A 16,887-nucleotide genomic window follows, 5' to 3' on the forward strand; every position below is an offset into this window, starting at 1 on the left:
CGTCGAGGCAACCTTCCTCGTCAAACCCCTACGAGGCATTTACTTTGTGACCCACGGGCACAAAGCAATAGTACGCACGTTATTGTGGCGGCGTACTTCCAAATTTAGTAAAGAAGTTATCCTTACTTCTAGGGCTCCCTCGAGAGACCCACATTTAATAGTAGAGTCAGTGCTTACTACAAGACGTCTACAAGACTTTCGGAGCAAAAGAGCTTGCTCCGACATTGTCGTACGGGGAAGATGAACCCCTGCGACGCGACTACGAAATCCAGTGCTACGAGGATTGGTGCCCTCGAAGGTAATACTACGAATAATAAATTAGATCGTGTGAGTATGATCAAGACTGAGCTGGACGAGACCTCGTCCCAAATCGGAGAGACCAGCGGTCACACGAACTGCCCTCACACCTGTTTGCCGGCGAAAGATCTCTCGACATTCGGGGTGAAAGAGGAAATGGCCTCTCCTGCCAACGCTATATCGATGCTCCGCGAAGAGTCTGAGGGACCGAAGATGGTGGCTCGCGGAAGTACGCGGCACGGCGCAGCCACAGCGCCGTACGCGTTGAGGTCCGCTGCTACGCGAGTTACTGGCACCATCTCGACCACCCCTCACGACGCACTCGCGGATCCGAGTAGCAACCAAGAGTTACCACGAAGTGGGTCACCCACAGATACTCGGGACGAGGTTCAACCTACGTACCAACTGGTAGGGTCCGGGGAATCCCATGAGTCCAACCACGGTTCACGGTCTGGCCCCGGTAGTGGAATACTTCCGATGTCGGGTGATTCGGAACGTGAGCTAGCCGTCGGTGACGACGCTACAGTTCATTCAGCTTTTTTACGAAGTGGTATCCAGCGGGAGCAATGCGCATCGCGTTCGGGTGCCATAGTAAGCGAAAACCCCTTAGCCGACTACGTCATAGGTGACGAAGCCGGCCTTTTTTATCAAAACAATACTTGTACGTCGCCCGTCCATTCTCATGATTTCCCCCGAACATACGATCATCGCCTAAGTGGTCCATATCAAGAAAGTCTAACCCGACACGACGCTCAACGCGGAGCTCGACCTTCTTCGTCGAGATCTCCCCCGCGAGCTCGTGTCCTAGACACCACGTCTGTAGGTCATATCCACCACAGATTCCAATCGTCAGAGAATATAGTGCGACCGGGCGTCGATAGCGACGATCCCCGTGAACTCCGTGCGTTCCTGCCGCGGAACCCGGTCAAGGGAACTAACATCCCAGATCACAGGTTGCGACATGGTTTCCAACGTGGAGCTCGATTAGAACTCCCGATGCCTCCACTGAGGACCCATGCCGACCAAACACAACATTCAGATCATACTTCACGACATGGCGCTCGACGTGGGGCTCGAAGTCCTGCTTCGACGTCTTCGCGGCGAGCCCATGTTACAAATTCCCCGCACAATTCTCAAATATTAGGCACAAACGGTCATATATCGCGACATGGCGCCCAGCGTGGAGCTCGATTAGAACTCCCGAGGTCTCCACCAAGGGCCCATGCCGTCGTGGCCGATACAAACGATCATATTCCTCGACATGGCGCCCAACGTGGGGCTCGATTCGAACTTCCGATGTCTCCACCGAGGGCCCATGTCAATATGGTCGGTCATTACGATCATACTTCTCGACATGGCGCCCAACGTGGGGCTCGATTCGAACTTCCGATGTCTCCACCGAGGGCCCATGTCAATATGGTCGGTCATTACGATCATACTTCACGACATGGCGCCCAACGTGGGGCTCGATTCGAACTTCCGATGTCTCCTCCGAGGGCCCATGTCAATATGGTCGGTCAATGCGATCATACTTCACGACATGGCGCCCAACGTGGGGCTCGATTCGAACTTCCGATGTCTCCACCGAGGGCCCATGTCAATATGGTCGGTCAATGCGATCATACTTCACGACAGTATTATTAATGCGAAATTTCTATTTGTGGTAATAAAAAAACGTAATATAAAAACTTTTTAAAATATTACAGTTGTCTGATTTTGAGTCCAGGGATTCAGATGGCTTATTAGACGCATCGTCCAGCTTAAGTGATGATGAATAGATTTACTCTAAGAAACAGAAAGAGTAAAAAATAAGGACTACTTATATAGTGGCCGTCTTTTTAACATTTCTGTGTTAGCAGGGAAGTAGCTAATAGAATTGAAGAAATATTTGCCATTTCTAATTATTTCACCCATCATTCTGGCATTGCTTTAAGTTGCCTCTACAATAACCAGAAAAGTTACATGCTTGCTAAGTAACTTGCCTCCACAAATTATAGAATGGTCGAGGTAATGAGGCAGTTGTAATCGAACAATATTTTGCCCGATATGGATTTCCAGAGGTTATAGCAATAATTGATGGGACACATATAAAAATAGATCGGCCCTTACATGATGATTTAGAAGTGCTTGAAGAAAATATTAATATACCTGCATATGTCCCTCCAAATCAAAATAATAAAAATCTGCATGACAAAAGAGACGATAGGGAAGGAATTCATATAAGAGAGTATATCACAATCCATATTTTTTTGAAATAATAATATAATTTTTCTAATAATATACTATATTAGGGTAACTGCTCTCAATGCTTCGAGAGACATATCGCTCTCTTCTTCAGAAGAGATCTGGAACTGTTTCTTTTGAAGGTGAGAGTGATATGTCTCTCTAAATGTTGAGAAGCCTAAAACAACATGACAACCAATTGATACCAAAATTTTAATAAAATATACTCCATTATAAAGGTCATAAAAAATAGGTAACATAAATGTTTTATAACTGTTTAAAATCGATCAGTTTTCTGGGTGTTTAAAAATTGCTGTAAAATTTAATTCTTTTCGTAAAATTGTTGATTTAATTCGAACGTAACATGGTTCCACGACTTATTCCAAAGTAGAGCATAGACCAAAATTAATAAGGTATTATAAAGAAATATTTTAGCAATGTTCTATATTTTTTTCATATATTTTGTAAATAAAATGTTTATATACCAAAAATTTCAATGTTTTATTAATTGAATCAAAAAACGAAATTATTTGCAATTAAAATAAAAATAAATATTCATAAAAAAGTAAATATATATTAAAAAATAACAGGAACTCTTCTTAAAAATAAATAATACTTATCAGTCTATCTTGTTTTTATTCTTAAAATTTCATTATGTTCATGAAACAATTGATTTCCATCTTTAAATATTTAGTAAAAGTAGTCAATTACCATTACAGATCGATCAGCATCGATTACTACACGTATCCTCTCTTTAAATTGTATTCGATATCTGAATTTCAATCAGTTTTTTACAAACCGAAAAGAAACAGCAACTAATTGGAAATGATTTATTCAATTCAGTAATGGTAATAACTACATCACAAGCAAGATTTATCTGAAAGATACGAATTTAATTATTTATGCATATAATATAAATTCCAAGAATATGTAGAAATAAATCAAGTATAGTCTGAACATTTTCGTTGCTTTATCGAGACCTCATCACACGCCAACAGAACTTTTCTTTTATTAGATGATACAGGATGCTCACTTTCCAGTATAATTTCATCGTACTTCATTGCTCTTGATTTATTTGCTGTTCTTGTTGTTGTAACTGCTGCTCTTGTTGTAGCTGCTGCACCTGTTGTTGCTGGTGTAGCGGATGTTCTTGTTATTGTTGCTGCTACAAAATATATAAAGAAACAATGCATCATTCAATTAAACAATATTTTCACTTATGAAATCTTTCTATTTAAAAATTTCTCTACCTTATTGCGAATCAAATGAGCAGCTTCCAACTTCCGAGTTATTCGACCTTTTGCCATAATATTAACCCACTGTTTGGTAAAATTGTAATATAGAACTGCTGGACATCATTAGATTGAAAATCCAGATCACAAACGTACTGTTTTTCATTTAAATCTGTTGACAGCCATTCACTGCACATACTCTTACCATATTTAAATTATTTTCGAAACTTGTTATTTACTACTATAATTATTGACTTGACTTTTAGTTTTTAGGTTAGTATACATATTATCTAGACTCCCTGATATATCTACTCATTTTAAAATAAAATTGGTTATTTGCTTACTTCACTCGTATCTATGCTACATTCACGTCGGGACACATGGAACACTTACGACCCTAGCGGTAAAAAGTATCAGTAACTTCTGCCATTCTTGCACAAATTTTGTCAATTTTCCCGTATGAGTTCGTGCTCCTTGTCTAGTCTCCCTGGCCACAGCAATCAACATTTTGTTTTCATCGCCTACTGAACTCAAAGTTTTAAATCTGAAACACAAACCGAAACACACAGACCTGCAAATAGTGCCATTTTCCTCAATAATGGTTTTCTGTAGGCGATTTTCTCGGGACCATATGTTTTTTTAAATAAAACGACCTTTCCCCTGTTGCTACTCGTTTAAAAAAAAATACGACCACTGTAAAAGTTTTCACTGCTACAAGGGGGAGGTAACCGGAGGAAACTACCACCCAGTATATCGATTTGACTAAAGCTTTAAGAAATAATATGCCATAATAGTCCAAATAAATGTGCCAAATTTTAAACGATAAGCGATCGGTAAAAGGGTTATGAAGTTATTAATTAAATTAAATTTTATTTTTGACAACTTTGAAGGCTTGTACCTCAAAAATTAAAAATATTTTAGTTAACTTTTTCGTAGATCGTATTTATTTATCGTCGTTAATATGCACTCAAACGTTGTCGGTGAAATTTGCGGACACTGTATAGTAAGCTAAAATGGCTTAATTAATACTGCCCGTGTGTTAGTTATACATATATTTAATATTAAATATTTAACCACCAGTTATCTGTTTTGATTTATGGATACAATAACGTAATCATTTATATTTTATCAACATAATATTTGTAGTAGTTTCTTGTTTTGGAGGGCGGAACCCACTCGGTTGCTATGTGTTGCTTTGGATCGAACGACGTTCGTTATTTTCCGTTAAGCTTTTCGTGAAGCTTTGGGGATCGGCCAGTTGGAAGCATATCGGTTATATCGCAACTTCATAGACTGATTAAGTGATATATTATATAAAATTTTGCTGTCTGTGCTAGTTTCTTGGTAAAATAGTGGAAATAACACGGATTCACTAAAAAAGGCGCGTCTTTCTAAACCCTTTTGTTAACGAAAACCCTTTGTTAGAATTCTCATCAGAAACAATAAAAGCTGCTACAAGGTTGCCCCCCTTTTGCGTTAAACGATATTTTCTAAATTAAAACATAATGTTAATGTCGACTCTTAAATAATATATTGAGGTGTGACAGATTTGTCAACAATTAATAACAATTTTCTAAATTTTCACGTGTTAACTAATAACAATTATTAGAAATAGTGTTATTTTATGTTGTTTATCTATGTACTATTAAGTACAATAAACGGAATATAGAAACATTTTCAGAATATGGAATACGAACAAGACCAAGGATGTACAGCAAGCTGGCCTGATTCAGAACACCAGGTAATAAATTATTACTAATTATTATATAGAACCATTTATAGCCTACTGCCCTTGAAATACAAATTATGTCGCCTTTTACCACATGCATTTTTAAAGGATACCAAATTACATATCTTTCCTAATTATTTTTGTCATACAGCTACAGCTACTATTTTTTATTTTAACTTATGTTTGTATTAATTACTACTAAGTATTTTAACGTAAATCAGATAATTTCTGAAAAAAAAATGAATTATTCCAAATTACATACAGTGTGGATCATTTTGGTGATGCATGTATCGGTCAAATCATCATCATCGAAATGGTCCACACTGTATATTAAAATAGGCCCACGACAGAACGTGAATTATGTTTGTAAAAAATATAATTTTTAAATTTTTAAACCATGGTTTCGTTTAATTCAACAATTTTGTGCAAAAGAACACAGTTATTGGAAAGCTATGATTTTTATTAGTAACACACAACGATTTCAGGTTTTCTGTTCCAAAATAAAACTTTTGACTATACCTACCTCAACATTTCACTGTTCTTTAATAGATAAACTGCAAAAATTAGAAAAACAATGATGTTAAAAAAATTAATACTAGCATAAAATAAAACAGTACTTACAGAATTAGATTAAATATTTATGTAAAACTTAATAACATCAGTAGTATAACAGTATAATAATGAATGTGTGGATTTGATCAGTCAAATATCAGCAAATTGAAAATTTTACCCCTTTTAAGGAACACGAGTTTGATTATAAAAATATATAAATTTTAGATCACTAGAATAATTGCAAAAGCATATTACTTTTAGAAATGTATCATATTGATAAAAACGTCGATAATTTTAAATCAGATGTTAAACAGTTGAGTAACATTTATATTAATAAGAAATCTATCGAAGGAGTTCTTGGAGTTATTTTTTGTCATTCTTTTATGTATTTATGATTGAAACAATAAAATAATTCAGCTCATTGATATTTTAGTGATCAATTTGTTTTAATACTGTTAAACAATATTGTACCGAAGTTATGTAAGTTTTAAATATGTCATCTAATTCTGTAACTTAACTATTGTTGCTTGTATCAATTTTTACATTGCTTTTTTTAACAATTTTTGTAGTTTACTCCTGATGTAGCTATTAGACAATGGTGAAAATTGAGGCATTAAAGGGAACATACCTTTATTTTGGAACTGAAAATCTCAAATCGTTTTGTGGAAATTGTTCCAATCACACAATATCAACACATTGATAAATTAAATCAGTAAGTACCTACCATATCCTCATTTAAGTAGTAAGTAGGTATATTGATATAAACTTAGTGACATTTATGAGTACTTGTAGTTTCAGCAATGACTTGTATCCTTCTGAATTTATTCTTTGTTTGTTCAAGACCACCTATTTTAAGGATATATAGGTCAGGGTGTTAAATATATTCGCTTATGCAGAGACACACAATTAGTGAGCAAAAAACAAAACATTTATATTATTTATAATTTTGGACTTTTTGGCATAATTTACTGTAATACTGTGGTTTAAAAAAACTGAAAATTTTAAGAATTTTTATTAATCAAATCTAGTAAAAAAATACGAAACGAAAACTAGATTAGCCACCTTTTTTGCCATCTCGCTCACCAGACCTAAACTAGGCTACTATTTTGTGTGGTTATTTAAAGTTTTTGGTGTAACAAATATCACTTAGATGGCGAAACATTTTGAACAGCTGTTATAATTATTCGTAATTCGTTTTGTGTCTGTATACAGGGTGTTTCTAAGTAGAGGTAAAAAATCCAGGGGCGTATTCTGTGGCAAAAAATAAGGATTTTTTATTATATAAATGTGGGGTCTTAGGATAGCCATTGATCAGCTACAGCGTGTCAAAAATTGAAAAAAATCAGTTTTTAATTTTTGATTTATAAACCGCTTGAGATAATTTAAACAAATTTTGTGTGCATATTTAGTATCACATACAAAGGGTTGAAGCCTTGCTGCCGCAAAACTATCCCGCTCGCCTACAATTTTGCAACTGAATTTTGCAAACAATTGAACAAAATGTTGACTTTACCGTTTCCATGTTGTTTACCGACGAAGCTAATTTTTTTCAGAGATGCTATAATGAACTTCCATAATAAACACGTTTGGACTGATGAAAACTCTTATGCCACAAAGGAATCTCTATTACATCAGTTTTCTTTGAATATATGGATAGTTATTATTGGAAATTTTCTTGTTAGGTCTTACTTTTTATCTACTTTAACCGGTGCCCCCTACAGACATTTTTTTGAAAACGTTTTTTCTGAACTACTTGACGATGTTCCCTATGCGTTAAGAGAAAGAATGTGGTTTATGCACGATGGGGCTCCCCCACTTTTAGTTTGACTGCTCGTGAATTTTTAAATGAAAGATTAAGTAATAACGTGGCCACGCTTATCACCCGATATGAACCCTATCGATTTTTTTGTTTGGGGACATCTCAAGACATTAGTTTATAAGGTTCACATTGAATCTGAGGAGCACTTACATCAACAAATTATAGCTGGCTGTGATGTGATAAGAACTACTCCTGGAATTTTTGCACGTGTTCGAGCTGTAATTTCAAGAAGATCTGAAGCATGTATTTTGGCTGAAGGTGGCCATATCCACCATTTGTTATAATAAATCATAGTAAAATAATTCCATTGTTAATTAATTATTTTGTATTTTAAGTACCTACCTAGTTTAATGAGTATCGTAAAAATGCATTTGATCAATTTTGTTGTTAATCGGTTTGGAATACAAAAAAGTGTAAAGAAACAAAAAGTGACTATGATAAAATGGCGTATATGATGACCTATTTTATTTTTATATTATACAGGGTGATATACATGTTTTTTGGCAAATAATGATCGATGACACTTACACATCCGCTACTGGTAAGTTTATAGAGCTATTAATTTTTTGTTTCATACTTACTGTCATACTAAATATGCACTCCGAATTTGTTTAAATTATCTCAAGCGGTTTAGAAATTAAAAATTAGAAATTGATTTTTTTTTAATTTTCGACACGCTGTAGCTGGACAATAGCTGTCCTAAAACCCCCCATTTATATAACAAAAAACCCATTTTTTTGACCACTGGATTTGTGACCTCTATTAAGAAACACCCTGTATTCATTTACTAGATTCGCTTAATAAAAAATGTATTTTTTACTCACTTTTGTGTATGTATGTTACCGTACTACTATCCGTATGTGTGAGTAGAATCTATATTATACAGGTGATGCCAATTGTCTCCTAATATTTGCTTTACCGATAGTACATAAAGACACAGAGCAAATGCATTGAGGTGTGCCCAAAATATTTTTATTTAACCAAATTTATCTATTTACAAGTTTTTTACTAAGTTAAACTCGGGTGAGGCTTATAGGCACAGTTTAGATACATAAGTGTTATAAATTGACCATGAGATCCGCCCTTAAGCCCTTACGGATTTTTTGTTCTTTGGCCAATTTGAAAACGTATTTATTACCTAAAAATGTAACTTGATAGATGATCTATGATCACGAGTTATTGATTAGAATAATTTTCATATGCAGCGAAAAATGTGTGTCTGAGGTTATTATTTTGAACAATTTATCTAACTTGTGGCTAATAATTTCTTTTTGTTAATTTAGTTTTTACGTTTATACGTTGTAGATATTTATATATTTTTCAAATTCGAAACCTTACTTTGAACGCCTATAATTCGGCCTGCGTGCAACTTTGTATACAGGGTGTATCTAAATAACACCGAAAACATGTGAGAGGCGATTCTCTGATGAAAATTAATAGGTGTCTTTGGTATAAATTTTTTTTAGAAAAACTGCCCCCTCCAAAAATTAAAAAAAAATAATGTTTTTCTTTTTTATCTTCCATGTAGGTACATGGTATAGGTATATCACGCTAAAGAAACTAAACTTGGCGAACATTATCTGTCAAAAAACTACACTTTTTGAAATTTTTTCTACCCTAAAGTATTTTTGTAAGGAAATAATCAACTCCTATGACGTTTTTTTATATTTTTTTTCCGATAAAATTATTTCCTTTTAAAAAATAAGTATGTCTAAAAAGCCCCATTCACTTACTAAGTTTTTTCGAAAAATTAAGGATTTATAAGAAAAAAATAAATATATTGCAATGCATTTTTAAAAAAGACAAGTGATTGTATTTTTTTTTTTTGATGGGATATATATTTTTTATTTAATCGCATAAAACAGATTTTTATCTTAATCTAACGATAATATTACGGCACGTGGAAGCACGTTCCAACACGATTTCGATCTTCTGCATTAAATTTTATATCGTAAAATCACCAAAAAAAAATCCGACGTATTTGATAAGCGTGAATTTTTTGTCGATCCATGACACTAAATTTATGTCAAAAACATTTATAATACAATTTTTTTTTAATACAACGTAGTTCTCAAATTATCTCGGCAAGCATTTGAATTGCATCAGCAAATTTTCGTTTGTTTTTGTTCATAGTGATAAAAGTAAATCTGAAATTGCTGATAGTTTTAATCTACGGAGTGTAAAAAAGATTACTTAGTCTCATTTTATTGGGTTTTACCACAACTTCGATTAGTGGATACTGGATAAAATAATTCACAGATTAACTGTCTACCATTTTCATAATAATTGTTTGAAACGAAAGTGAAATGTCTTTCACTTGTTATAGTTTTTCCGAAGTCAGTTGAACATGTATAAAAACGCCTAGCAATAAAATTTAATGAGTTTCAAAGGCGTCTCTAAAAATGTTTTCTGTTGAAGGTAAAAAATTATAATAATTTGTATATAATGTGCAGAAAATTTCTATTATATATTCATTTGGCCAACAACATATTTTGATTTTGGTTATGACATCAAAAAGCATTTACATTTTCATTAAAATATATTACTGTCCGCCAAGAATCAACGGGAAGGTATGAACATACTTGCCAGGAAAGTATGGCGAAAGGTTGTTAGTTTAGGTTAGAAAAGTTATTAAATAAAAATAATCTACAATAAAATAATTCAGCATTGCTGCACTGCACTGTTAGACAATTTGTCAACTGAAATTTATGGCTCAGTCGCCAAGTGCGGCTGTGTTTGAGCGGCGTTTTCCCGCGCGCGCATTCTTCAACTGGTCGTATACAGTTCTACTACCTCCACGTTTAATTCAACGAGACCTGCATCTGGGTATGGCTAAATAAATATGGGAACAAGTTTTACAAATATTTCAATGCTGTGTAGCGACCGAACCTGGTACATACTGCCTCCTTGGTCTTCAATTGAGATCGGAAATAATTTTCTTTCCTTACACTTATTTGCCCTTGGCTGGAGTAGTTGTCCGTAATATCAACAGTTAGGAATCTGTGAGATTAGATATATTTTGCATACCTAGATTTCTGATATCAAAGGACATTGTTTGATATCATTCGGTAAGATATGTTTAAAAGCTTTAAAAATCATTGTACCAAAATTTAAAAAATTATGTCAATTAAAGCGGATATTTGAAGAACTTCTTTAATTCCTACATTTGCATCACTTTTTTGTACAAAAACAATCAAAATAATGAAATACGATATAAATAAGTGTTAAGTATTTTAACCAAATCTTTTTGGAAAAAAATATAAAAAATGCAAAAAGTCCCGCCCAAAAAAGACAAACAGCTTTGTAGAACAGACACTGATTTGAAATTTTCTATAAACTAAGGTTAGTGACACTTATAGAAATAATTTAACCACCCTGTTTGAAAAAAAAAAGAAATATATAGATGTAAATCTGATTAAGCTCCTAGCCCACATCCCAGAAGCGGAAATTCCGTTATGAAAACATGAACGAGACAAAGAAAATTGTGGTAGGTTGTGATTTCCTTTATTTATCTATTCGGCAATGCGAGATATCAAATAATGTTTATTTGATTACTGAGATTGTACAATTTCCTCGCCTTCAATATTGACAGTGTAAACATTTGCAGACAACCGTTTATTAAGATTTTAAAAGACTAGAAAGGCAGGCAAACTTTGCTGACGCGAAGTTTGACCTTTCTCTCGGGCCTTCGGCCCTCGAGCCGCGCTGCGCGCGGCCCGAGCACCGCTCCGCGGTGCTCTCCTCGCCAGTTAGTAAATATAACATTTTTTTAAACACCCTATACTTTGGTTTTTACACACCCTGTATATAAAAGTTTGATGAGAATGTTTCTCAAAAAAGAGTAGGCCCCGCTGGAGAAAAGAATAAGAAAAGTTTCTTCCAAACTTCAAAAAAGGGCATCTGGTTAGTAAATATAAAATTTTTCATCCAAAGACTACGTAGGTGAGGCAGAAATGGTAAAATAATAAGTTAAAACATCTGCTTCATAAATATACAAATTTTCATTAAAAGACTGTAGTAAATAAAGACAAAGCTAAAAGTGAAAAGAAACAAAACTGCCCTTAATTCTTTAGAACATCTAGTATATGGATTTTTAAAAAAGCGACTTTTCTTCAAAAGATTTAAAGAAAAAATTAAAAAAATGAAAAATGGAAAAATCTAATCCACCTGTGTAAGTTTTACGAATCATCCTGTACATAAGTTGCAAAAAACACCTGATTGGTAGGGTATAAGATTTTTCATAAAAATATTCCAGATTTCAGTACAAAATATGAAAATGGAAAAAACAATAAGGAAAGTTTCCTTCTACTCATAATTTTAATCTGCATCAGTATTGTGGAACATTCAATATAAAGATTCAAAAAGACATCCGGTTATTAAATATACAATTTTTCATTAAAAGATTTTAGTATAAAAACAAAGTTAAAAGTGAAAAAGGAAAAAAATTGCCCGTTTCGGATGTGGGTCAATTTTGTAGATCACCCAGTACATATATGGATTTTCTAAAAAGCGGCTGCTCAATAAATATACAACTTTTCTTCAAAAGATTTAGTGAAAAAATTAACAAAATGGATAAGAGAAAATCTGGTCCATCTGTGTCAGTTTTATGAAACATCCTGTACATAAATTGCAAAAAACATTTGGTTAATAAGACACCGTGTGTAGAAATATCTATTTGAAAATTTAGGTAGGTAGTGACATGAGAAAAAAATCCTAGTCCGCCTGTGTCATTTTTATGAAACACTCAGTATGTAAATTTGCAAAATGCCTCTGATTTCTACAATATAAGATTTTTCATAAAAATATTGCCACAATAAATTTCTGAAATACACAGAAGCCGATAATTTTGCCTTGGGTCAGTTATGTAGAACATACAGTATATACATTTTCAAAAAAACCCTTTGGTTAGTAACTATATAACTATTCATGAAAAGATTAAAAAAAAAATTAGAAAAAGTGAAAAGATAAGTAAAATCAAAGTTCACCTGTGTCATTTTTATTAAACATTCGGTAGGTACATACCTTTGCAAAAAGCATATGATTACTACGATATAAAATTTTTCATAAAAATATTGCAATTAATAAATGTTTTAAATATATAGAAGCCTTTTGCACCGTTTGTACTTTGACGTAATTTCTGTGGACATCCTGTGTATGAAAATCTATTTGAAAATTTATATTTTTTACTTCTTAAAATGAATATTCCATAATAAAAGTAAAATGTGGAAATAAGTAAAGGAATATATTTCGGTCCCCATTGGTAATTGAATTGTAGACCTTAATAATAGAACGTAAATTTTACCGCTAAATAATCACCTCTCAGTCTATTTTTGTGTTGACATGTTGGTACTTTTAAAACATGGACTTTTTGAATTGTTAGTGTCATCTCTAATAAATTTAATTGTCAATGGGTTAATTCAATATGTCAACAGTTTACCAATTGGTAAAGGAAGCGCTCCTGAGGGCCTTTCGATTTGGCAAAAATAGTAACTATTAGTAGATAATAGCCAAGAATCGTATATAACAGAGGTACTTTCGTTTTGGCAAAAATGGTACCTAATAGCAACTAATATCAGTTCAGAGTAACTCTAAGTTGCTATTAGCTGCTGATAGCTACTATTCTTGCCAAATCGAAAAACCCTCAGGATAGCTTAATGCCATAGAACAACGTTAGCCTGTCGGACATATCTGCGGACGGAATACTGAACGGTTGTGACATTTGTGACTATCCATCAGTGGTCACTGGCTCACTGGTCAGTGCAAATTTATTGTCATTACACAAATGTCTGTATACGTTTTGGTTATGTGTTCTCGTGCGTTTAGTGGCAATTTGCTTATTTTTTAACGTTGTACAATGATAATAGACGTTTAACAACATTATATATACATTCGAGATTTTGTGTAATAAACTTTATTTTGTTTTTTTTTTGGTCTTCAAACGATGAATTTGTCGGGCGTATTTAACAGTTTGGTAAGTTTTCTTGATAAACAGAAAAAAAGTATTTTTAAACTTTATTTTTGCTGTTACAGATTGGAATGCCTGGGCAGAATTGTGCTGTTGTTTCATGTAAAAGCAACAGGTTAAGCCTTAAGAAAGAAAGTGTAAACTTGTTTCATTTATTTCCAAAAGCAAATAATGTTCATCCACAATTAGAAAGGAATGGATAAATCGATGTAAAAAGCGGATAAATTCAACCAAAATACCTCTACAATATGCTGTCTACATTTTACTCCCAACGATTATGAGAGATCTACAAAATGAATTAATTAGGTAATAAGTATACCTTCTATAGAAAAAATGTTTTGTAAATATGTTATGTTATAGGACTACCTTTGCGCCGAACAGACAACGTCGACAGAAGCAAAATTCTCAAAAATAATTAAAATTAATACCTTTTGGTTTATCATTGAATTCATAATGAAACTATTATAAAATCTGTACAAAATCTAGGTTTTCCCATTTAAAAAATCATAACTTTGATGGGTAACAATTTTCTGGAACACCCTGCATATTTGATGATGATGATTTTTTTAAATGTACACCAAGGACCTACATTTAACCCTTTTTTAATAATTTTTTTTGGACGTGTATATTATTTTTGTTGTGGAAAAAATAAATTTATTTAAAATGTAACAATTTATTCCTCCTGCACATATAGACCTAGTTCCTATTTTCTTAACATTAATCGTCATAGTTGCATAAAAATATATATTTAGTAATTTTTGTAAATTTCATTAATAAATATTAATTTAACGCATTCATTCAATAAACAGATTAAAGATTTTTTATAACTTTATAGCTTGTTTCACATATGTATGTATGGAAGTATACAGGTACTCACCTTTTTTTTTAATTTTCATATAGATAAATTAATCCCTTGGACTCATTCCTCAATTAAAAATAATTACTGTTGCAGTATAGGTAATTTTAGGTAGATAGGTATATACTGTGATTGGTATATGAAAACTTCAAAATAATATTTTTTATAAAATGAAATTAATTTAGGATAGTTTGGAATGACTTTGCCATGTTTTTCTCAAAATTAGTGTAGTTGGAGTTACATCAAAGGTGAGATGGATAAAGTAATGATTACCCCTGAAAGCAGCTTTGGAAAACAATACATATAAAATCTTGTATCAATAAAATTCTTTGTACAGGCTTATATACAATCATGTCATAGCATTTTAATATTTGTAGTAGAATTTGGACAAAATAAAAACAAATATTAATCCTTAACATAGAGAATCTAAGCTGTGACTCGTACAAATACCGAAATAAAATCACTCATATTTAGAACCATCACTATGTTTTTAACAGATCGATACTAAAAGACTTCATTTTTTTTGAGGGAGTAGGAGAAAGTTTTTCTCATATATTTCTTGTAGAAATGTTTTAAGTATATATACATATTAACTGAAATAATTTATCTCAATATCAACTATTCAAAAAACTAAGTATGTAACAAATAAATTGATAAAAATAAATTGTCAAAAGTTTACTATTTTCCTACTATAGAAGATGAAAAAAAACACTCTATTAAAGGTATAATTTATGAAGTAAATTGCACAGTATCTATGCGCCATTAATTACATGTAACAATGTTAAAGGAACATACATATATACCTTACGGACACAGAAAAGAAGGTAAATTTTGTTTTATTTTTGTACACATTCACATTTCACTCGCAGTGGGGACTTTCAATCATTGGTAATACAGCGTGGTGTGCACTGGCAATGCAGACTCCAACAGACGGGGGAAAATCATATTATATACTTGATTTGAAGAAAGGGTTACTGGAAGACACAAATTCAACACTCGAGACTTCTGTTTTCTAAAAGCACCCACATTCGGTCATGTTGCTTTTCTGAGTGTAGGTACACTTACGGGTTTATCCGATTTGACAGATTACGGGAGTCTCAGATGGGGTCGATTTCTTGATTTTGGGTAATAGATCTTCGAGGTCTGTTTTGAAATATCGCAGATTTTCCCCGGAACGTAATGTCTAATACTACCCCGGCAGAGGTTACTTTTTGTAAGGAATCACTATGTTAAAGATTGCATTTTGTTTACTTGTCAGTACATTAAAATAATGTTTTCAATCTGGTGACAGATTCAAATATGAAACCATATGTGGGACACCATCGAAAGGCCTGCTAAACGTAATTTTCCTTTTGGGGGAAAAAACTCTAATGAAAGGTTCAGAGACACATCGGAAACGATAGAAATCGTCCCCCGCTTTAGCTCCTTTTACACAAATACACGAAAGTTGGAAATTTACAATTCAACGGAGAACAGCCATTTTGTGACATAAAACTGACACTTGACAGTAGTGTCTGCTGTGTGAGCGGTTCAGGAACTTGGAACTTGCAAACTTTTTTCATTTTAAAGGTTTAATAATACGATCACTAACCTATCGTTGTGGGGGGCAAAAAAAAATATCTTCAGAATCAGAAAGCTGGAGGTACTGGATTGTCGTCCACGAAGCAAATGTACTAATACAAACGTGTAAGGTCTTTTAAAGGATTTAGGCAATTTTAAAGGGTACCTACTTCCTGACATAGCTGACATGTCAAGTATGTAAAATGGTAGTAAGTCGTAATAAACAGGTACCTAATGAAATACCTGTACATATCGTGGCGTAGCTACACATTAACGTTTTAAAAAGGCCTAGTAAGGTAAAATAACGGTTTGCCGCTATCCTACAGACATATTTGACGTTTGGCGTGAAATTATTTTGACATAATTAATGTGACGTTTCTAACGACGTTAATTTTCTCCGAGTGGGCGTGTCTTAAAGCTTCAATCTTTCCGGCTTGTGAAATGGTCGTCTGTCGTCGAGAAGACCCCAGAAAAAGGCAAAAATTAAGTACGAAATCGCGAAAATAACGTTACAAAAATGCTCCAGAACGACCGAGGACGAACGGCCGGGCACTCGGTGCCCAGTCGCACGCCGCATCCCGGCTCGGACAATAGGAATTCTGTGGAGCAAAATGCATGTTTTCCGGCCCGCGAGAAAGTGCATTTGAATGTATT

The 16,887-nt window shown here is 33.6% G+C and overlaps 1 protein-coding gene across 3 annotated transcripts in view; it reads left to right on the plus strand.

Moving 5' to 3' along the window:
- LOC108909678 (potassium voltage-gated channel protein Shab) overlaps positions 1–16,887 on the plus strand; it is a 193,582-nt gene that overhangs the window by 42,584 nt on the left and 134,111 nt on the right. The window contains exon 1 of one of the 3 annotated variants that reach the window (XM_018714075.1): positions 5,413–5,493. The exons of the other annotated variants lie outside the window; for them this stretch is intronic. The gene's annotated coding sequence lies outside the window, so the exon portion shown is untranslated. Of the gene's footprint in view, positions 1–5,412; positions 5,494–16,887 lie in introns of those variants that run through there. 3 annotated transcript variants of the gene reach the window in all.

This window comes from Anoplophora glabripennis, unplaced genomic scaffold, assembly GCF_000390285.2.
Source record: "Anoplophora glabripennis isolate ALB-LARVAE unplaced genomic scaffold, Agla_2.0 scaffold451, whole genome shotgun sequence".
Classification (NCBI taxonomy): domain Eukaryota; kingdom Metazoa; phylum Arthropoda; class Insecta; order Coleoptera; family Cerambycidae; genus Anoplophora; species Anoplophora glabripennis.